The sequence below is a fragment of the Solea senegalensis genome, linkage group LG20 (genome assembly GCF_019176455.1).
Source record: "Solea senegalensis isolate Sse05_10M linkage group LG20, IFAPA_SoseM_1, whole genome shotgun sequence".
Taxonomy (NCBI): Eukaryota; Metazoa; Chordata; class Actinopteri; order Pleuronectiformes; family Soleidae; genus Solea; species Solea senegalensis.
Genome location: NC_058039.1, coordinates 11,691,776 through 11,716,339, shown reverse-complemented (window position 1 = coordinate 11,716,339; position 24,564 = coordinate 11,691,776). Strand labels below are relative to the sequence as shown.

The 24,564-nt window shown below is 42.5% G+C and overlaps 1 protein-coding gene across 2 annotated transcripts in view; it reads right to left on the bottom strand.

Annotated features, from left to right (window-relative positions):
- Positions 1–24,564, bottom strand: part of dlgap3 (discs, large (Drosophila) homolog-associated protein 3) — a 103,393-nt gene that overhangs the window by 38,142 nt on the left and 40,687 nt on the right. For both annotated transcript variants that reach the window (XM_044052686.1, XM_044052687.1), the window contains exon 2: positions 9,514–9,588. The gene's annotated coding sequence lies outside the window, so the exon portion shown is untranslated. The remainder of the gene's footprint in view (positions 1–9,513; positions 9,589–24,564) is intronic.

The window sequence follows — 24,564 nt, the reverse complement described above, 5'->3', positions numbered from 1 at the left end:
ACACGCACATGCATACATACACACACACGCAAATTACTTTCCTCTCCTTGTACATAAGTGGCGGCCTCTGACTACCTGAGAGTAGCTAGAAGTGAATTACAAACCATTATCCTTGGTGCAAAAGCTGTTACAGCTGAAACCTGAGAACCCTCACTGGTGGGAACCGATGGAGAAAGTATAGACGGATAGAGGAAGGGATAAGCAAGAGCAACCGAGAGGACGGCAGAATAAATGGAAACAAGGAGGAAACCGATGAGGTGGAAGGGAAAAACACGGTGATGGAGAGCGTTAGATAAGAGGGAGCGGAGCGGCAACTCTTGACATTTCTTTGCCGATCCACATGGCGAGCTTGGTTGACGGTGTGCCTTTTTTTGGATCTGGCTTTTTATTTCCCTCTCTTAGCTCTCACAACTCAACCATTCTGTTCTCACCTCACCACCCCACTAGAACCCTTCACCCTCCCTCTGTTCCATTTTACCTCCATCACACTGTCACAAGGTCATGGTTTCCTTGGAAAGATGACATCACATTAGTCACAGTGTTTAATCAGATGTCATTATCATTTTACAGAAATCTCTCTCTCGCGCGCTCTCTCTGTGTGTGTGTGTGAGTGTGACTGTGTCAGTAATGTCACTTCCACTCTTGGTAGAAAACGAGGATTTATCCCTAGGAGTTCTCATCTCACAGCTCGCTGAAAAAAATATGAATAAAGTGAAGGTGATAGAAAGAGCGTGTGTGAAAGTGTGTGTGTGTTTGTAAGATTGCGGGAGAGTGAAAAAAAAAGGTTTATGGAAAAATGGGGGGGGGTTAAAGACAAACAATTATGTAATGGAAGACACAAAAAAAGACTAGACAAGTGCAGTTGACGTCTGCAGGAACGATGAGGACAGAACGTGGAGGAGAGGATGCAAGGCCGGGTGGGTGCTGGCCTACTGGCAGTGGTCGTGGTACAGTATGTATGTATGACTAGGAAAGATCCATGTGTCCAACTGTCTCCTGTTTTCAAACCAATTATTGTCATCTACAGCCCCATGAAAAAAGAGTTAATGAGGGGAGCAGAGCTTTGGAGAGTCTCAGAGGAAGAGAAATGTAAAAAAAAAAAAAAATCGCAGGGGATGAGGGGATATGGGGGAGAGAGAAGTGTGGCAGTGGTGCAAAGAGACAGAATGTAAAATAAGTTAGAGAGAAAAAAAAAAAACCCAAGTGTCAGACAGGCAGACGGCTCACTGATGCATTTTGTTCACCCTGCACTTCCTCTCCTCCATTTTAACTTCCCCTCTTTTCCAAATGTATTTCTTTTCAGTTTGTACAGATTTGGGCTGCATATAAAAATGGTTACAAACCCCTCTTATGTGAGCTAAATATATACATACATGCACTGCTAAAAACGTAATAATTATCCTTTTTTTTTTCCCCCAGTCAAGAAATGCTGCATTGTTGTATTTTATTTTCTGCTGAAGGAAGAGCTTCAGTGTTATGCAACGCCCCATAAATAACCCATGTGGTCTGATCACTTCAGTAAAACAAACTGCAGCGCTATTCATATTTTTATCATATTTTATGTCCGCTGCCTTATTTTCTTTACTCTCTACGGCCACAGAGTTCACATGAATACAGAACTATCCCAGTTATGTTCAAGGAGTACCCAAGAAAATAAAAATAATAAATACTTGGCTCATGAAATAGCATCACTAGATGGTCAGCAGGTCAGCACATCAGCTCGTCACGGTGCCAATAAAGGAACATAACATCCATTTATCCACCAGTATGGAACCAGTCATCACGTGCAGTTGTCAACAAGAAGTGCAGGTTCTGGTGAACCTAGTTGAAAGTCGTGTGCCTTGCCGCACTGGATGTAGAGGATGTCGAGGATGTCGAGGATGTGTACATATTCACATTCATGATGATCGGAATGCTCTCCCTGGGATGTGGTATGTTCCTGCAATACCGGGAACTGAGAAAGATCGGCAGTAAGATGATCAATGAATTGATCGAGGTGAAGGTGGAAAGCGCAATAACAAAGAGAATCATGGTTGGGCTGCGCTCCGACGTCTCCACAACCCTCGAGCACGTGAAAAGAACGGAGAAGCAAAGTGAGGCGAATCCTACAAATGAGATGGATGACTAAAGGGGAAAAAAAAAAAAATGATGCATTGACCTCTATTGATTGGATTATTATGTGACTTTTGGGAAGTTGAATATGCCAGGCAACAAGTCGAGACTGTCACTAGCGACGGAATATCATGGACACATGTACAGACACACATGGAGTCTGATTTGACTGTCTAGAGCTAGACTATATCTCTGAGTGCTACCTGATGCTGAAGCATGTTTTCTTTGTCAAATGTCTCCCGCTTTCCCTTTCGGTTATGTGTATTGTGTGAACTGCACTGTTGTGTGATGAGTGATCTAAATATCATGACCGAAATAAATATATATATAAATAAATAAATAAATAAATAAATAATCTTGTTGTAACTTGTTTTTTTGTGACTGCTCCAGCCCTAATGGATGTATTTGTATACATCTCCTACTCTTAATCCCTCTTAATTTTAAGTTTTTCTAAACGTTCAGACATTCAATTAGAAACTGTCCACAACTTCTCATTCATACCAATTCAATGCAGTGCCAGTTTGGCTTCAGGTCAGGCAGAAGGCAGCAATCCCCCTTGCAATTTTCTAGTTATACCATATGTTACCATTACCAGTACAGAAATGACATCTACAACTAATCCATATAACACTCCTACACGAACACTATGGAGTCATTTACACACAGTAGCGAGGTAAGCAGTGGTGCCACTGCCAACACCATATTTATGTCCACACTGATCATATACGTGCTTCCGAGAGTGATTATACTTAATGCTCGCATTAATCCGTGTGTTTGTGTTCTGCCGTGTTGCCAGTTGCACATGTTGTTTCAGCTGTGACAGGCCGGGCAGGTCACTGTGGGGGCATAAACGCTGCGAGTGACTGGAATTTGCAACTGCCTCCATTTCCCTCCAGACACGAAACACACACAGTCATGTGCGGCCTGGGCTCTGTTGAATGTAACACTTTGAGAACAGAACCTCACCTCCTTCAGCAGCTGATTTCAGTGACAAATCTGCTCTGTTTTAGAGTCAAAACCTCTCATTACCTGCAGCGACAGCTCAGTCAAAACTGAAAATGAAATGCGGCGAGAAAGATTGCAGCTGAAGAACAGCTGCGATAATGACAAATGTCGATGTGATTTTCTTGTGTGTGCGTGTGTGCGTGTTTATTGGGCTGTGCGAGACGGGGAGGAGGCGACGAAGACAGAGAAAAGGAGAGCGAGCCATGAGGCTGTGAAGAAGAGAGACAAAAGGAAAAAAAAGCCAAGGAAGTTTTCCTTCCCTTAAAAAAGTTTGTTAAAAACATTTGTTATAATTGTTTGCATAAAGGACAGAGGAGGTGGAAAAGGACAAGATATATCACTGTTCTCAGTCGGAGAAAACAAGATGATGGGACAGACTATTGTTACATCAATCTTTTTGCAAAGCAATCCACTTTAATCTGTATTCAGATCATCATTCTGGAGTTTCTGCACCACATCAGCGGGAGCACATGCACACAATGCTCGACTGGACCGAGCTACACACTTAAACGCAATGGCTGCAGAAGATCAGATAACATATAGTGGGGGTGGGAACATGACTTCAAATACAAAACCGCAGAGAGATAGAAAGTCTGTGTGGCAGTGTGAAGTCAAAAGCCCTGAAGAAAACCACAAAACTGAAGTCTGAACTGATGCAAAATGCTGTTGCGTTACTTTTACATGTGGCCTAAGTGATCTGTGATCTGTCATATATTTGGAATAACTGGTGAGCAGTTAAGTGTCTTTGCTTCTTCATGTGCAAATAGGCTCCACAAAATGATAGGATACATTTTTTTTTTTTTACACAGCCCTAATAAAACCAAACATCACTGTATGAGTTGAGGGTTTATTCTGCTGAGATCTTCCGGATACGCTGTGTGCGAGAAATCCAAGCGTCTACAAGTTAAACCTCTGGATAATCCACAGCGAGTGTTTTGCCTCCCGCATGTTTAATCCAGGCAGCAGCACGTTACCTGGATCCTGCGGCTGTTGTGAACACCTCCAACAAACACCTATTGTCCTCATCATGTGTGAACGGCATGTTATATTCCCATGAATCTGAACCTAAAAATAGACTGGGACACTCATTATCCATGATCAACCCCTCAGCATATAATCACTCTCATGCATTCATTTGAGTGCACACTCATTCATCAGTCTATATTATCTTAAAATCCAATGAGGGCCCATAGATCCTCTAAACACAAAGGAAATCAATGGAATCAATGGAACCACAAAGTCACCATAAAAACAGGATCAGTCCACACGTATACGAGCTGCATTGTTGGTTGATTATGAGCCAACGCAATTATAGAATACATCTTGGCAGGATTATTGCTAATCTGTACTTGCAATGCATGTCATCCTCTGATGTGTATGTAATTGGCAGAGTCTGACTGCTTCTTTTATACATTATTCACACAGGAGGATCAAAGCTGATGGCTGTTTTAGTTTCCTTTGCCTAAATCAAACAAATGTACTACAGTATATAGAGGTAAACTCTCACACAGCTACACAGATTGACAAAGACACATTGGAATTAAGTCATTTAAGTATGGCAAAATAAAATAGTTGGACAACGTGATAGTCCGTGAACAATGCTGACTTTGAAGAAAGACTACATGAAGGTATTTTTAACCTTACAAAAGAATATCAAGAGTGTAAAACCCTGAGACCAGCCAAGTGAACCCTCCCCCCGTAGTGTTTAGCAATGTCGCCTAGCAACAGGGAGGCAGGGATTCTGTCACCCAGGAAATATTTGATGGTGTTAAAGTGAGGTCATATTTTCACTAGATTACATATGAAAGGGATTTTTGTTGCAAAGCAGTCACAGTATCTACACAACACCAGTATTCATTGGGTCATTTATATGGATAATGTGTTAGAAACGATGTGGAGCTGGCGGTGTCAAGTATGTGATGAAAGTTAACCACAAGAGTAAATTAGGAGCCACAGTAGGATCAACACATTGAAATAAAAACACTTAACACTTCACCGAGGCCCCTCACATCCTAGAACATCCCCAGAAAATGAAATCCAAATCCATTCTTTACATTTTGAACCACTGCGAGTACTGTAAGTAATAATTATTTACAGTATGTTTTAGTTACCACTCATTTGATTTGTATGCTATAGTGGCTTTTGCAGCACACAAAAAATACTTCTATACTAGAAATGAGTGGCATTTCACTAACATTTTAACTTGTCACTGAATGACTTCCTCTGCTCTGAGGCCATATGGTGTGGTCATCACCTGGCTTGGGGCAGAGCTCTCTGAAGAGCGAGCAGTAATTTTACACACCTAATTGGCCATCAAGAGCCGAAAACCACAGAGAGAGTCCAACTTCGCCAAATGGACTTAAATTACTCCAATGGTCATTCGCTGACTGATGTGTGTGCTGTGCTGAGAAAAAAAAAAAGGCCTGGTGCTCCCCTTATACCTCCTGGCTCCGATATGTTTATGATCATTATTAGATGGCGCACGTGTGTGCATGTGAGTATGTATGTGTGTTCAAACTGACAGGCTCTGCTCATGGAATCCGTGCTGCTGTCTAATTATCGAGATGTGATGGATGGCTTTGATTAAAAATCATATGAAGGCTGAGACAATCACTGTCTCTCTCTCCCTCTCCTGCCTTTTTCCTTCTTTCTTTTTCCTTTTACTGGATAGATAGATAGATAGATAGATAGATAGATAGATAGATAGATAGATAGATAGATAGATAGATAGATAGAGGGAGACGCGGGTTATCAGAGATTTGAATATCACAAAATTGAATATCTGATCATTTTTGGGTCAGTCGTATTTATCATTTTCTTCATTTTAGCATGTTAGCATCCAGTTTTCTTTACCTCTGAACTGTACAGCAATACAGTCTGGTCTTCTAAAGTCCACAGTTGCCCCGTGGCACAAAAGAGCGAACATTTATTACATGCTTTTTTGTTATTTCTTTTTTCTTATTGTGTCCATTTTCCTGTCAATAATGCACAGCGGGTTTGGACAGTGACAAATTGCCCCCCCCCTTCTGTGCAGCTCAGAGATGAAGTAGTACATTTTCTATGTGAGTAACATAATCCTGTATGAAAAGTGACAAAAAAATTAATTTTGATTTGTACCAAATTAAAAGAGGAAAGTTAATGACATGATTCTATTCCAGCCTCATGTTAGAGAGACGGAATGTTGGACTGCTACAGAGAAGAAAACGATTCTCGGCCCAATTCTCTAATCTGCTGCTGATAAGCTGCACTGCAGACAATCAAGGAACACAATTGATAACCTGTTCTGCTACGGCCGCTTCTTCACAGCTACACAACCGCGACGACACACTCCCCCATTGTGCCTCATAATGAGATGCCGTCATTTAGTGCTACAAAAAGCTGCTTTTTTTTTTAAGTTTTACTCTCCCAGAAACTGCATGCTGACTGCGGGCAAACATGTAGAGATCCACCACGGACACACACATACCGAATACACACATTAACAAGTGGTACTTCAGGGAGGGGAGGAAAATAACGGCTGTAAACATGGCAAAGACTGTGGAAGCTCGTGCGTTTCTCCAGTTATTTATTCAGGTTGCTGCAAAATGTAAATTAACGACACGCTGTGGTGTTTTTCTTGTCATCAGAGTTTAACCTCATTCTGAAAGAGTGCGCCGCTTGTTTGTAAAAAGTGAAATACAGCTATTATGTTTGACAAATGCCAACTGTGTTCATCATCAACTGTACTCTTAATTCATACTGTATATATGCATGCACAAAAAAAAACCCTTGTAGCAGCAGCAGCCTCCGTTGCTGAGGCCGTTCCTGACAACATACAGGCTTTGTGTTTGCGCTGCTCATGTCAATTTTTGACAAGACAGTGATTAACTCGTCTTTCAGTCAATGTTTGGTTAGAACTTTAGAATAATGATTCAGAGTGTGCAGGGCTTTTAAAACCATATTTGGATTGTGGCTGCACAAGTCACATTGTGCATGTGGTGGACAATATTGTGATTGTATCTGCAATACAACAAACTGATGATATTCCCATTATGTGCTATGTTCCTACTAAGCATTTTTAAAAGCATTTTTCTTGTATTGAAAGCTAAATTGCAGCTTTTGGTGCTGCAATTTACCTTTGCAATTTTTTATAACTGCACGGGCTGCAGCACTATTACTCAAGCACTCAAACATAGTTCGGATCAACACTTTAATTTTTGTAACTGGTGGCATAAACTAAGTGCTATTATAATGATACTACTACTACTACTACTAATAATAATAATAATAATAATAAAAGAAAACACTCAATCTTTCTCTCCACTACAGTTACATCTATTTGAAACATTTCAGGATCAAACCGCATCACAACCACACTCAGCTTAGAATACATTAGATTTGCACCACATGGCACCAAACTGTTTCCATGTGATTGGCAGTGTTGGAAACATCACTACCTGAATATGAAATATGTTTAATGAATGAAATGGGCACTTAATAAAATATATCATTAACAGAAACCGTTGTACACTAATCTACACTATCCCAATGTCACTGTGGGACAATGCGATACAAGACACCTATCACATGTAATGCATTAGCGTAGATGTTATCATGAACATCAGTGTCCTTGGCCACTGGTTGTGGAAGTGTGTGACGATGAGAGGCACAGATAAGACGATGTGGAGAAACACTATGTTCCTGGGCATAATGTACAGTACATTCCACATTTAGCTCAATCAGAGAAAAGGAATATCTGTAGTTCCAGTTTAACACCGCTCCCTTTGAATTCGCTGGACTCGCCATCGTTGTGTGCGTCTCTTGGTTGTACGACTGTGTGTGTGTGTGTGTGTGTGTGTGTGTGTGTGAACACCCGCCCAACTCTGCCTCTGATTGGCTTACCATGACATTTTACTCTACCTTAATTAATCATCCAGACTTATGTGCGGTTAACCCATCCACCTCACTAAAGAAAATAAAGAAAAAAAACTTTGCAGCTCCTGTGTCAGAAGAAAACAGCTTCATTGAGCCTAATTATAGTAACGCACCACATCGCCAATAACGGTAACTACATTTATTTGAACGCCGTTATTCCCATCACGAGCTAATTAGATATTTGCATTCACTGACTATTGCTCATAAAGTGGGTGAGCGTATATTTTTTAATTTTGTATGATTATTTATCATCTTGCAGGCCTTTCTCTGAAATGTCTCACTAGATCCATGCCATTAAATAGTATGTAACTATAGCAACAATACCTCACCATGCTTCACTGATGAGTTGAACTACAGACAAATTGAGGTTGGTATGAGTTTGACGACTGACACTGAAGAGTCTCCCTACAGAAACGGGTTAACTGCAGAGTGAACTTCATTTGTCACCTCCACCTCTATGATTTTCTTATACTTGGACACCTTGTTGTGTTCTAGCCACCTGCGTATAGTGAATTACAGTGTCCTGCCCTCACCCTAACAGCAACAACAGGCATGACTCATCACTGTGGCAACAATGACTACAGAGGTTCTCCAGTTCTTACAACAATATTTGAATCTCTCGCTATAATAAAGTGGAAGCTTCAGAGCTCAACTATATAAAAAAGAGAGGAATGCATGACTGATTTGAGGAAAGGTGTTGACGGCGAACAGAGAAGATACAGTAAATAAATAAAATGAACAATGGGATGGGAGAGAGACGGATGGAGGACAGTTGAGTGGTTTTATCCAATTAGAGAAGGACAGTAGATAGATCCAGGGTGCAACCAGACTCCAGATGGACTGATGAAGAGAACTGACGTCAGTGTGGTAACAAAAGACTCAGAAGCACGGAGGTGGGGAGGGAGAGGGAGGAGAGAGTGAGGAAGAGGAGGAGACTGCAGCTAAGAATAGTAGTACAACCTCAGGCCAGCCCAATCAGGTGGCTCTGCCTGCTATTTTTTACTTAACTACTGTGCCAGCCAGCACTCATCTGACATTTTTCTCTCCTGTCTTTATCAATCAATATCTTGATTTGTTTTTCCAGGGTATAAGGCCACATTTGTGACAGTGATGTTCCCATGAAACTAACAGTGCACCCTGTGACCTTTTGAAAAAACACTGGACCCACACAGAGTAGGGAAAACTCAAACTGCTGTGTGGAGTTTTCTGCCATAAACGTGTGAGACCAGACACAAGAAGCTACAAGCTGTGCAAAGAGGAAAGGTTTGAGTGGCGTGCTTCTGATCCCCACTTTCTTAGAGCTGCTTCACTGACATGGCTTAATCCTTGAGAGGTTCCACTGGGAACTCTTACGTACTCCTCCTGGAGATGGATTTCAAGGACGCACAGAAGACAGCAGTGGGATTTACATGTGAGAGTACATTACAGGAATTACACACACTGTGTGATGTGTGCACACGCATGCATATACTCGCTACTTACCACGGTGTCATCAGGAAATGGTGCTCCATCACTTCGGATAGAAACGGTCAGTTAAATAACTTGCTCTTGGTTCCTCTGCAAAATACAAAGAAAACAAGGGAAAAAAAAACATCAGGTGAAATCTCAAACTGCAAAACCCTCAGATGAGCTGCAAACCCAATCACAGGGGCATTCAGTTCTGTTTTTGTCTTTGATCTCTTGTGCCTCGATCCCACTGTCATGGGAAAAGCAGCCCTCCTCATAAGCACCGACCCATAAATGGGTCCCTGCATGGCAGTGCCTGAAGATGCACTGCGGTGGAACATGTGCAATTACGATTGTTGGTCCCAAAACAAGAAGCTCCCATGACTGTCACAGCTTCCCTGCTTGTAGCACTAGGCCCCGAAGCCACAAATGGATGGAGTGAAGACTGTGAGAGAAGAGAGAAGAGAGAGAGAGAGAGAGAGAGAAAAGAGCAATGCAAATAAAGAATTGGGTAGAAGGAAGAAAACAGAGGAAGAAAGAGGAGGGGATGACTAAGAGCCTAACAGCTTAATTGAGTGTGTGCTGTGTCCAATTACTTTCTAAAGGTTGCAGAACGTGTGAAATCCCCTTGATTTTAAAACACAAAATTAGGGACTCATAACTCTGACTGTGTCACCTGATGGTGCACGTATACCCATGTTCGTCCAAATGGAGACAAAATAGAAGTGGCATGCTAAGAGTTGATAGCCACATCACATTGAGGGATGCCACAGGGTTCCGTACACTTGATTACCCTTCCATTAGCATTAGCATTAGTCCAGTGATTACTATTAGCTACTAGCATTAGCTCCCCGGGCTTTTTTTTTTTTCTCCTTGCCGTCTTTCTATGCCTCATTACCGCTAACATATCCCCTCAGCGTGTGTTTGAGGCTCCTTGGCAACAGCAGCTAATATACCAGACTACATTTACTGCGTCAACCCATGTGAGGAGCCGCTGACAAGTTGACTGGATGCTTTCCTACAATTCCCAAATGTCACAACGAGAGGCTGATTTCATTTCAGCAGCGTATCACCTGGTAATTTTATTTCTCCAAGTCCAATAGACTTGTGTCGTGTGGGATCGGGGTGTGGGGGGGTGTGGGGGGCAGAAGGGCATAGTCCATGATGATCACAAAAGGGCTTTAATATGCATTGTGTGGCGCGAGGTGCCGTACCGCTGCCAATCACACGATCCGCCTCTGTCTTTCGTCAAGCCGAGCACGACAGATGCTCTCACTGGCACCCATTGATTTGCCAGAAAGTGTGTGTGTCTTTGTGTGAGTACGTGTGAGCGGGTGTGAAGTGTTGCTAGCTAGCTGCAGAGATAATTAGAACACAACTCTTTTGCTGTCCCTGCGGGCCACTGATCCAGCTGCTTTCATCTAATATAGGTCAGCTGTGACAAAGCCCTCAGCATGGACACTGATCAGCTCTGCTCACTCGACCATAAGCAGATACGCACTCATACAAACACAAGGTGAGGCCTCTCATATGTGTATCATAGGCTATATATAGTGCAATGCACGCAGATAGTTTTGCAGGTATACACGCACTACTGCTTGTGCAGTAATGATGGCAGCGACCGTGTGAGTGTGTGTGACTTTAATAAAAGAGAGTTTTTTCTCTTGGTGTAGCTGGAAGAGCAAATTTATTCGGACACTCTGTTCTTTGGCAACAAACATGGGACTCAAAGTTCTCCTCTGCTGAACTTGTGACACTGCAGTGTAAACAGCAAATCCTAAAAACCATCCCTGAGACTTTTCCGAATGTATATCCCGCACACATACAGTCATGCAATCTTGCACACTCATTCTCTGGAGCAACTTTTATAAACCATTAATATGCCACTATCTGTGTACACGTAGGGTCGGTGGTCACGTCACTGCTTGAGGGCCATGACTTGACTGGATGCAAACTGCAGAGATATAGGAATGAAGGGGTACCAGGTAGGTAGGAGAGACGTAAAGCAGTTCTTTTTCACTGCTTTTCTCCCTGCACTCCACACAGCAGCTTGCCCAGTTTCAAAGGCCATGTTTATCAAGTGCCACCGCCGATTAAGACCACAAGTGAAGTGACTGCTCCACCTTCAGGGGTGTTTCATCCAACCAATTGTACTAATGAACGACTCAACAGAAAAGCATCATTATGTTCTGTCCACCGTACTACAGTGGGCTCACTAGTGGGGCAATAATTGGAGGAAATTATAAAGTGAACAAAAAGTGGCATAGCCTTTGGGATGGCTTGATTGAGAGGCCTCCTCCGTGTCGCAATGCGGGAGATCCATGCCTCCTCTTGACTCTAATCACTTCTTTCCTTTCCCATTCTGCCTCTCTTTGTTTTTCCTCCCCACACATGCCCGGAGAGAGCAAAGCTAGCATGTGAGGTCATGCAGGGCTTTAAACAACTGTGGCTATTTATGCAAATATAATCAATATTTGATAGTCCCCTTCTCTATTGACTCACTTTCTCTTACTCTCTTCATTGTCCCTCTCTAAGAAGAGACTGCAGTAAGAGGCATTGATCAGGGGAAGACATGCACTATGGAGTCCCCACAGGGCCGAGCAGCGAGGCCAGGTATGACACCAGGGTGGGACACGGTTAGCTTTGGCCACTGTGACAGTCTATGTCACACTGAGAATAAAAACCGTATGTGGTCGTCCAGCTGCAAAATGAACTCAAGATACACAATTTGAATGGCATGATGGTTTTTGCAAGCAGACGTTCAGAGATGTCACCTGCAACAATGCGTCTACTGGACAAAACCATTTATCAATCACACTGGTGTCCAGTCAAATCGTCTGAGAATTAGGCTCATTTTGCTCATTTTGCAACCAAGGAAGCCCCCGGTGACAAACTACTACTTCAGTCTTACTTTCTGGGCTTTACATTTCAGTGTCTACGGTGTCACAGCAATCTATGGCAATCCCTGCACTTCCATGCATAGAGGTCACTGCAGTTGACAGTGATTCAAAAGCAGGCTTATATTAACCTGAGTGTATATGTGCGGTAGTGCTTTCTATCACTTCTATCCCTTGACAGTCTATGTAAACATCACAGGCAGCTCAGAAAAACCCAGACAGCAGATGAAATGTCAGGTAAGCCGATCACAGCCAGTTAACCCACAGAGCGAAACTCACATAGCAAAACAAAGACGGGCAACATCTACCGATGACAAATAATGATGTAAAGCAAAAAAGAAAATAATGACAAATGTGTCCGTTCCTCTGTGAATAAATGTCAGAACTTTGCAACTTTGCAACTGCTGAGTGAATCTGGTTTGCAACTGGCATATGATTATCATAACTGTCTATGTCCTGAATCAAAGAAAACATGGCTGTGAAAATAATGCGCCTGTGCTCATTAAAAACACATCATGCAAACAGTGTTGGACGCACATGGAAATCTGTCTGTGGGTCTGAGTCCGAGGTGCATGCCCTTATCAGTTGGATCTGGATAATTGACGTACAGTTCAAAAACAATGGATTTTTGATTTTTTTGATTTGACCAGTAGACATCATTGGCCCTCTTAATTGCCAATAGTTCCATTATTATTTAACAGTTTTGAAAATCGAAACGCCGTGCTCTGATTCAGCCACTGATAGTGTATGAAATTACAGAAAAACACACAACTAACGGCACACCAGAGCTTTCAGGATCCAAGAACATTGTGAAATATTGAATTATTCCGTTTGTACTTTTTTGCTGAGGTAAATTTGGTTCTCGGTTTATTCGTTTTCTGCTCTTTCACAGTCTTCCCATTTTTTAGTTGTTCAGCGTGTTGGTTTATTTATATATTATGTTGTAGTTTTGTTAGCTTCCTGTTTTACTTTGTAGTTTCTTCCTTGTGTATCTGGCTATGATTTTGCTTCCTGTTTTTGGCCTGTTCACCACTGCTTTGATTGTCTGCCCTGGTGTGTTGACCCGTGTTCAATTATCCCTGCCTCTCTTGTGTAAACAGTTTTTGCATGGGCTTCCCCCAACTCTCTGTCAATTCATGCTTTTTGTCTTGTGTTCCCTCAGTGAAAGTACTTTGGAGTATTTTCTGTTTATTGTTTCCTGTCCTTTACCTCTTACTGTTCCCTTAGACTTATTTATCTTTACCCTACATGGCTCTTGGAGTCCTTTGTTTAATCCTGATTTAGTCTTCATTTTTCAAGACTTTCATCTTTGGCACCACAACAGCCTATAACAATTCCAAAATGTAAATTACACTCATCTTCTTTATTTGATTTAAGTGCTATCGCTTCATCTGACGCTGAATAGGAAGAGTGTTGAAATGAGATTTAAGGTCTATCAGCCATGTCAATTCCTTATAACCTTCAGGAGCTGAGCTGATAAAACGCTGTAATTTGAACGTGTTAATATTCCTCCTTGTACAAATATAAAAGCAGCACCTGAAGTCAAAGCTGTGACTGATGTGTTATTTGTCAAATGCATAGACTTTATTCTCGAGTACGGGGGAAACTGCTTAACCCAAAGAGTGTAACGACTTAGTTCCACTTCTAAACCACTGCTCTACATTTAGGGCACATCCATGTATATTCTTAATAATGTCTTAGGGATTCCAAAGGATTAGTTTCAAACAAACTAAGCAACTTCAACACCAGCCAATTCCAATTAGATGCTATTAACAGAACACTGACTCCATCTCCGGCAACATCCTATAGGGGATTTCCATTAGCTTAACAGAAGTAGGGGATAACGGGATATATGGCTGCTACAGTATATATGGCTGTGATTTGCTTTTCCATGAAATTGCGTGAAAACCTCTGAACACCAGCAAAGCATTTCTTCGAGTAGGACCCCATGACTATCACCCGTACATATTGTAAGACTCAGGCTAATAACATCTCAAGGAGCTCAGGTACTGTATAGTGTGGAGTCTTAAAGGCACCCCGCCAGCTGAAGGGAGCGCGATTAAGCTGCAACTAAGATGACAGAGCTTTAGAGACTGCATGGGTCAGGCTTTTATCTCAGAGAGGGAAGGGGAGGAAAGAAGAGATGACGAGAGCAGCGACAAAGGCAAGAGGCGATACTGACTCTTCCCTGGTGGTCTATTAAATTAGATGCACATAGCAGTTGGGTGACAAAAGGTAATAAAAGAAAGATGCTTTGCGGGAAAAGTTTTAAGGACAAAGCACCGCTAGTAGTAATAAACTCTGATGGAGTTATACCTGTTACGAACAAAAAGGGGTTCTGATGCATTGCTGCAATTTGTAAATTTTGTAGCATTCCACTTTGAAACTAATATTTGTGTGCTGGGCCACACAGTTGGTTAGCACCCGTGCCTTTGCAGCAAGAAGACCCGGGTTTGCAAAACAAAGGTCTTTCTGCAAGGAGTTTGCATGTTCTCCCTGTGTGCGCGTGGGTTTTCTCCAGGTTCTCCGGCTTCCTCCCACAGTCCAAAACATGCAATATGGGAATTAGGTAAATAGGAAAAAGTAATTGACCATAAGTGTGAATGTGAGAGTGGATGGTTTGCTTGTCTATATGTGGCCCTGTGATGGACTGGCAAACTGTCCAGTGTGTGCCCGGCCGCTCGCCCTGTGTCAGCAGAGATTGGCACAGCTCCCTCTGCAACCCTCATGTGGAGGATAAAGTGGTAGAAGATGGATGGATGGATGGATGGAAATGCCTGTCCTGGCTGCCCATGGCCTAAAAGGAAGGGGAGCTTGGCTTGTAACCAGAGAGTAACTGGTTCGAAGCCTGTGGGTTGCGTCTCCAAATCTTTGCCAAATGAAATATGTCAATTGTGATCCCATGAGAGGGAGAAGCCAATCTGCTTACCTCCTTTGTCATCCACTCCCACATGTTTGACGACATGCCCTGCCCTGATTACTCTCACCTGTGTTCCATTAGCCACACCTGCAGTAATTTAGTCTTCCCTCGACCAGAATGAGCTCCAGGCTATACGCGATCGTTATGACGGTCGCGATGTCAAATGAGGTGATCACAGAACCATAAATTCATGCCATGATGTGACCAACAGGCATGACGGATTACAAGGTGGTACTTGGCCCAGGCAGCCATCACAGCTGAGAGGGCCCATGGAGCGTGGAGTGGGTCTCGTTATCACTGTGAACAAACACTGGTGTCTGGGATAATAGAGCTTAAAATGTGTCGCGTGACCTCAGCATTAGTCTTCTGAATATGGCACGTGTCGTTTTCTTTGACTCTTCCTTTAGTTTTGAGTTTTTTTTGTACCTGCTTATCTCGACTGTCTGCCTGTGTGCTCAACCTTTTTTTTTTTCTACCAATAAACGACAATTACTTTCCATAACGGGCATCTGAGCATCCGGCTTTTGAGTCTACGTCTTTCTCCGGTCGTTACACAACCTGATTTCAGCGCAGTTTAATACAAGTGGCCATCACCAATATTTGGATTTTATTGCAATAATAAAGGATGAAATGGCAATTTGAAAACATGAGCGCGAGAAGGGTCACACAGCCATGAAAATACACAGTTGTCATTCCCCTCAGCAACATTGCTTAGCTGTACTTATTTTCACCACATCACGGCTTAAGGAGATAACTGAGAACACAACAACTAATGCTAACCCATCACAGTTCCTGCAGTCCTCACATGTAGTTGTTTGTGAGGAAGCAAACAAACTATGAATTTGTAGTTTAATACAATTTTTATGAACAAATACTGTCAGAAACATATTTGTTCTGTGCATTAAAGTACATCCTGTTCTACAGTGGACTACTTGTGATGTTTTCGAACTCTCTGAATGACACCGCTGGCCTCCACATGCCCTCTCTCAACATGAGGACCGCTCTTCCCACCTTCCCAGATTCTGTCCACGCACACTGTGAGCAGCAGGCCAAAGTGTGTGCACTCTAAGTGGAGACACACAGACAAGAGCCTGGATGCTAAATACACTCACCCTCCTCCCTCCCTTGTGTTGCACTGCACAGCAGAGTGAGGTGCTTGTGACACGGTGGTCTTAATCCAGCACGGAGCGTCACACAGGACTCACAGGCAGTAAAAGCTGTGATGGAAAGAGGAGGTGAATGGAGAGATGGGCACAGAGGTGGGTGAATGTGGGTAAAAGAAAATGTGTAAGGGAGGGACACGGGGTGGGGAAAGGCTGACATGGAGCAGAGAAGTGACAAGCTTAAGCAGAAGAAAATGGGACAAACTTATTCTTGCTGCTTCACCGGGTTTCTTACAAGTGAACCATGTGCTGCTGTTCTTCACATCTGTGCTCTGACACAGCTGTGCTTTGCTTCACGGTCATGAATATTTGTGTGCATGCTTACACACATATACACATATTCTCTGTGGTCAAGGCAAAACACTTAAGGGTCCAGCTCCTTCCTCAGCACTCACATGACAGCTCACCATTTTTCAAAGCATTGCTACAGTTCTCTCCCCTTCTTACCTTCTAACACTGCTTTTCCGCTTTCCTTTCCCTATTTTCTGTAAATTGCTCTGCTCTCCTAGGACACGAGAAGAGGGTGATGAGGAACAATAGAGTAAATCCAGGCAAGACCAGTGACCTGAAAACAAATTTGCTGAGTTCAACGCAGCCCCTTATTTGTCACAAGCGGGCAATTTGGAGAATGACTTAAGTTATGATTAATTCATTCATTCCACTGTTGCTGGTGAATATAGCAGCAGCTACAGTGCCCCGGAGCATCCAAACAACCACTTTAGTTCTCATTATTCTCAGACAGACTTGCAAAAGATTCCATGTAGGCGTGGGTGTTCGAACATATGTAAGCATGTGGGATTCGCTTTATGTGATTTTTTGCTAAACGCACCTTCACCCAAAACCTGATTCCATGGTTGCAAATGCAGCATATGGACCATTAGACAAATGTACTGGCGGTGCATTGATTACAGGAATAAATGATGTATGCTGTTTTGCACTAGTGTGTGTGTGTATAAATGCATGTACTAGAGTTTGTGTGCGGTTAGATGCTCAAAGAGAGGAAATCTCAAGGTGATTAAAAGGATGTCCATTAGTGGTAGACTATTGGTAATATGACACAAGGGACACAGCTGAGGCTGAGGCATCATCCTGAACCACGTCATCGGCTGCCAATCACAAGGTCACCTGCAGGTCAACAACAATATCTCACTGACCTCACCCACGTCAGATATTATGGTTTGTACAATTTGGCGCAGATAAGTGGTTCACCTTGACAGAGGTATGCACTCAGAGGTAATAGTTACAGTAGAGTTTTTATGATAACAAAGATAGATGGAAAATAAAATTAGCATTATCTGAAAATTTAGATCAATATGAGTTCATATTGAGTTCTTTTTAGTTTGAGGCCATGAATATTAGTGTAAAACAATTTCAACCTATAACTTTTGTAAATGACAGTTTAGTCAAATGAAAGGATTCACTTTTTTTTACAGTGCAAGAGAGCGCACTTATATTTCCACTAATTGGTTATTTTTGCAAAAAGGAACCTCCATGTTGGCTCCATTTGTTCCTCAGCTCTAGGAGGAAAGAATATCAAAGCTATCTTTCAACAGCCATTCAGCGTTTTTACACTTCTACACATCTCATTTCATCCAAATGCACCTGAAGGAGCCTTTCCTCTGCTTACCTCTCTGTCCCAGACCCTAACTCACAATGTGAAACAAATGGCAACTTTGGATGAACAGATGGAGTTAAAGGTTTTTGACCTTTAACTCCATCTGGCTCAGGAGATTTCAGCCTATCACAGGTATGATTTTCCACAGGGGGAGATGACTGAATGAATCACAGCAGAGTGTATATGGGGGTCATGTTGAGGTCACAGATGATGTCATGGTGGAGCAAGCCGCTTCAAGTGAAGTCATCAAAGCCTCATTATTCCTTTTACTCAGGTCTGTTCGGGCAAATTAGCTTCACCTCTCCGGCGTGTGCACGTGTGTCTGTGACAGTCTAATTTGTCTAACTGCACAGTGTGAGTACGTGGCGGCTTTTGTGCACATGTGCGTGCACGTTGGAGTCTATTTGCATGCAGAGGTGCTAATTAGGTCTAAGACTCGGCCGCTCAAAGAAGCGCACAGCAGACACTGTGGTCAGACACTGTACATGAAGAGGCCACATCATCAAATAGTGCGCCATCAAACAGCCTCATTACAATGTTGAGTAACAGGGAGGAAGCAAAGCATCAAAACACAGAGAGGAAATATATCTTTTTTTATTTGCCTGTACCTGCTGAGCTGTCCTCGTTATTTACACTTGATTAATCTTTCTCATTTAAGGGGGAAAAAAAGAGACCGACGGTAAGAGAGTGATGATAAACAAGGAGCAGGAGTTTATCTTAAAATATGCATCAACCGATGTGCAGTAGCACAACCACTGGGAGTAACATTGGTCAAGGACTGGCAGCCTCACCTGCAATTTGCATATTCCTACATAAAGTGCTTAGTTTCATAGTTCTAATTGGAGTATAATTATATTAAAATTAATTGTTTATGTATATTTTCTGTCTGAGCAGTCAATCTTGATTTAAACTGGGGTGTGTGACGTGGGTATTTACAAAAAGCTATTGAACAAAAAGACGATCCTGTGACCTTTAAGTGGGGGAGACAGGAGATAGTGACAAACACACACACACACACACACACACACACCTGGTGTCATTTTGGGTTTATGCGTTACATTTACAGATTAAAGATTCACTTTATCGGCGAGCATGAATAAACACTCCATCTCATGGAGCTTTGCTAAAGGCCAGCACTGTCACTGCTGCCATGAGTCTCGGCTGCACATGTACATACACACACCCACACCCACATTACCTGTGGACAATCGGTCCACCACGCATGCATGACGACACGGAGGTACCGAAACATCCAATGAGCAGGACCTCCGTTTTCCTCCCACGGTCGCTAGGTCTGTTGATGCGTGTGTGGAGGCCCCAGGCAAAATAAATGCCCTCCTTTTTGCACACACCAGTTAAGTGATGTAAAACACCACTGCAAGAAAAAGCACCTGGATTTAAACATCCATTTTTTTTGACGACGACTTCTACATTCAAACCAATTAGGACGAGGAATCTGCAAGCACCAGAATCGCACTGAAAATGTCATAAAGGCCTACACACTCAGCAGAGGGCGAAAGGAAAAGTGAGTGACAACTCACTGCACTAATTAGTGGTGGGGAGCAAAGCGGTGCTAAGAGTCTTAACATTCAGGAATGTCGTAATTCCGACTCTTCCTCGCTGTCATCTCTACCGTCCTGTACCTCTCGTTAATTGGCAGCCATGACTGTGAAAGTCTTGATGTGTGTGTGTGTGGTGATCTAGTCAACATCAGAGAGGCTGCTGCGGGCTGTGGTTGCCACTGAGTGACCACATCATTACAGGGAGGTCATTATCTTGTTCTGTGTGAAGATGGTTACTACACATTTGTGACCAACACAAAAACACACACACACAAACTCTCGGTTTCTCCCGAAGAGCTTCTTCATTACTTTCTTTCCTTCTGTTTCCATTCTGCCAACCTTTCTAACCTCCTTGTCCTTCATAACACACACACCAGCGTTTTGGAAGTCAGGGGGGTTTGTTTTAGTTTGTCTTAAGTGCCCGCACATCTGTCCGTATACTGTCTGTCCGCTCATGGGATTATGTGAGATTAGAAGACACAAATGAGGAGAAAATCAAACTGAAAGTCACTTGGATTTCCCAGTATCACAACAAAAAAGCAAAAATCAAAGAGTAAAAAGAGAGCTAACTAATTGTTACTCTCACTGAGACTCATCTACACACCTTGGAATTATATGCTATATCATCTTTCATGCTTAGCTTGTAGCCCTTAAGCGATAAAGAGATAACATGGAATCCCTGTGCACTCTGATCTAAAGGAATCAGTCTCTGTGCATTAAGACCCCGGGGTGTGCTCAGTTAGGAAAGATTATGAAGTTTGGTTTAAAAGTGTTTGGTAAAAGCAGTCGCCACAGGATCCGCGTCGACTGAACTGCTGTTGATCTCACTGGTTTCCACAGATTAAAAGAAGGGTTACTGTTACTGTCAATGTTAGGCCACAACTTGGAAAAGCAACATGATTCGCACCATGTTTGAGAGGAAAGATAGTAAATCTACTACTACTCCTACTACTACTAATAATGATAATGACTAATAATAAACTGTCTGTTCTTTATTCATTTATGTATGTATTAAGAGAGAAGCTGAAAGAAGAATCCATTTTAATATGCAAAGGTCCTTGTATTTCCTTGTGCACTATTTTCATTCTAAATTAATTGCGTATTCTTCTCTATATTTACATTATTTGCTGGTATTCTAAAATTAGTAGTAATATTTATCGCAAAGCAGACTGAGAAACTGTACCTGCGCTACCCTTTCCCCGGCTCCTTTACCTAATCCAAAGCCTAAGTCTGTAAGTCTTTCATTTGCTATTTAATTATGTGCAGCTATTATGCAGAGGCTGATTAAGGTCATATTTTCTGTTTGCACTGGCAGATGCTACATGTGGCTCCTACTTTGTTACTTAGTAACATGGAAACTATGTCTTCTTCGGACTGTGTTTCTGATTTGTTTCCACCCACCGTCTGTCTTTATTATGTTCATAAAGGAAGAATCACTGAAAGGAAGCCAATGGGCTGCTATTGTGTTGTTTTTTTATGTCACAGATATGCACAGTTTTAACATTTTTAGATTCAATGTATTCTTTCTTTCAAAACATTGTATGTGTTGCTAAACGTGACTCAGCTCTATGTACTAATGGAGCTACACAGTCAGCTTGGGTCACATTAAATGCAGTGTTGTCGGATTAATAATTCATAAATAGTGAGGTGGTGGTGCTTGGCTTTAATCTACTTTCTTGTATGAAAACGCGATGACGCTTCCTGTGGCGATCTGGTAACTGATCAGCTTGCCTTTCGGACCAAACACAGGCTATGGAAACACGAGTTTCTGATGTGCAAAAGAATCAGCAGGCTCCTGAAAACTTGAACAACTGTTTTGTCACTCACACGCTCTACCTGTGATGCTGTTTCTCATTATGTGCCTGTGTTAATCTTGAGATCTGCTCATTAAACTGAGCAAGAACATCCACACACTGTCAGCAACTCCTTGGGAAAAAGAAAGAAAAAAAAAGTGCCAACACAGAGGGAAGTGTTCTCTCACAAAGACACACCGTTGCTCACACTCTCTCCATATGTGTCACTCACATTATGGAGCAATTTCTTCTTCCATTACACACTGAAATGCCATAGATTTCCAATATGATGACATATGGCTGATCCATTTTTCATACTCGGCAGCCTATGAATACACAGAAGGCCTAGCATTTCATGTTGGCCTGACACGATGTGTGTTTTTGGATGGGTTAGATCTTTTTCCCCAAAACATATTAAAGTACAAAATGTATATCTGGCTAAAGAAAACTGTCGGATATGATTCATTCTTGTGCCTGCTTAGTGCATATGTGCATGATCAGACTCGGGCAAATATTTGCAACAGTTCAGGAGCGAAATGACAGTGCGTTTTCACACTTGCACAACATTACCGTGGATTTTCTTTGCTGCCCATGCCTGCACACACACACACACACTCCCCTCTACTCAGGAATCAGAGCACTCAGTGACATCCATATTGAATGAGATTATTGCTTGGAAGCAGTCACACAAAAATACAGACAAGAATGCAAACAAGTTTGCCCAAAAACACTTAAGCAGCCTATACAGTGACATGCACATACACATGGGACGCATATAGAGCAGGTGTGCGCACACAACGCAACACTGATTATAAAGTATGAGTTCACAAAATCAGGCCTCGCTGCCTGCAGCCCATATAGCGCCTCTTCATCTTCTTGTAGTTTTATTAATTCATCAAGTGAGTCATGCACTGCGAGCTCCGCGAACCGTTATTCACCATGCACTGTGCTGCTATCAGCTTGAGTGGATTTCATATAGGTTATACTTAAATTTCCCCCTGCTGCCCTTTACATTACAGCAAAAGACAAGAGCTCAGCTACATTATCTTGGATGTGAGAGGCAGGAGAGAGAGGAGTGCTACACACACGGAAAGAGAGACTGCATGGATTCACCTTCTGCTTCTGGTGTTCATCAGCTAGCAGAAAGGTTGGAGATTAAATGCATTGACCATAATGACACAAATGCTAAGTGTACATATATACTGTGCATTCACCGACTGGATGTTGTCACAATTCGTCACAGCGCAGCAAAGTAAGATGTCCCCTTCTATGCGATTGGGACATAGCTATAGATTTTATCCACTTCTCTGTCTTCCTCACTCTGGATTGAGCGCCTCCTTTTGCTTACATTTGCTACGTTCCTCACCTCTCCTGCCCCGAGGTTGTGGGCAGAGAGCCAGCAGAGAGAGTCCAGGCAGAGCATGTGTAAATTTGACCTCTAACCCACTCTTGAGACATCCAGACCATCAAATATGCATATGACAGCTGAAGCAGCTCCACGGCGTTTTAGTAACTCTGCACCAGGTCCATTCCCACTCTCATACATTTTGATGCATGTAGATTAAATATAGAAATGCTCACATTCACAAACGCTGACGCCTGTGATGAAAACGACTCCCGCTCCTCTTCCCCCGATGCCCTTTTATTTGGTGTTTATATTCTTCTGACACAGCATCAGCAATTTCCTTTATTTCACCAGCACGGGTTTCGAGATGAGACAAAGCGGCTGCTTGCGATGGGCTCTGAAAAAAACGTTGGTGTGGCTCCCTCAAAGAGCAGGAGCACAAGGCAATGTCAATCTGCCTGAGCTTTGGTGAGCACGCCCCACAATTCCAGTGTGTTGTTCACCTGGAAAAATGAAACAATGGGCGAGAGGCAGAGTACGTCCTGAAATATCATCCAAAACAATGACTTTGTATTGTTTCAAACATGATTGTCTTCTTTTCCAACAGGATTCATTTGCTGGCAGCTATTGACACTTTCAAACACTCTATGATGAGAGACAAAGAACCCCATCTTATCCTATAGGAGGATTGGCTGTCACTTGAAGGTACTTCTATACAATCCTGGACAAGAGTGAGCCACTACAAATATTGATGGATCCTAGCACAACAGGTTCTGTTGAGTTGCTTGGTGCTTCTTCATTTTCTGTCCAAACAGTTTTTTTTTGCAGTTTACAACTGTGCTCTCAAAAAGAAACACTCAGTTTGACCCTCAGTATAACACTGCACAAGGTTGGCCACAAGCGAGTCAATGTTTATTTAACGTAGAGACTCTCGCAGCTCGACAAAGCTCTCACTCTTCCATACTCTCTGCATGTCTCTCCATGCAACTCTTAAATTTAACATGTCAATGGAAACACTACATGTGTTGCTAACGAAAGTCATTAATGCCTTTTTGTAAGAATTGAATGTTGGAAAAAAAAAAAAGATGGGGCGGGGGGGTATTATGTCCATCCACCATGCAAACACAATTTGAGATACGACACGAAATTACTGTTAACCCCAATTTTTTTATTTCTATTACCTCGGATGTGTGAAATTTCTTTGTGTTTAACAAGCGTTTGTTGTTTTCTGTCCAAAAGGAGCTTTAAAACCACAGTGAACAGTCACAGCTTACACACACACAGGTTTGTGCAGCTTCTTCTGAGGACATTGCACTGACTTCCATTCATTTGAACAGTCTAAACAAAGTGTTATCCCTAACTTTAACTTAACTTAAAAGCTAACCTTAAAATAATTCAAATCTTAGCCCAAAACTTGACCATCCATCTTCTACCGCTTTATCCTCCACATGAGGGTCACGGGGGTGACATAGGGGGATAGGCGGACAGTTCGCCAGTCCACATCGACCCCCAGACACATGAGGAGAACACGCAAAAACCATGCAGAACCAAAAAAAACATGCAGAAAGGCTCATGTTCCGTGCAGGTCTCAAACCCTGGTCTTCTTGCTGCAAAGGCAAGAGTGCTGACCACTACGCCAACCCTGTGGCCCTAAACATAACCAGTTCCTCATAAATAAGGTTCCGCCTCGTTAGGACCAGGTCTTGGTCTCCTTGAGGACTCTTGAGAAGGTCAGTGTTAATGCCACAAAAGGTCCTGAAGAGGTAACAAATACAAGAACACACACACACAC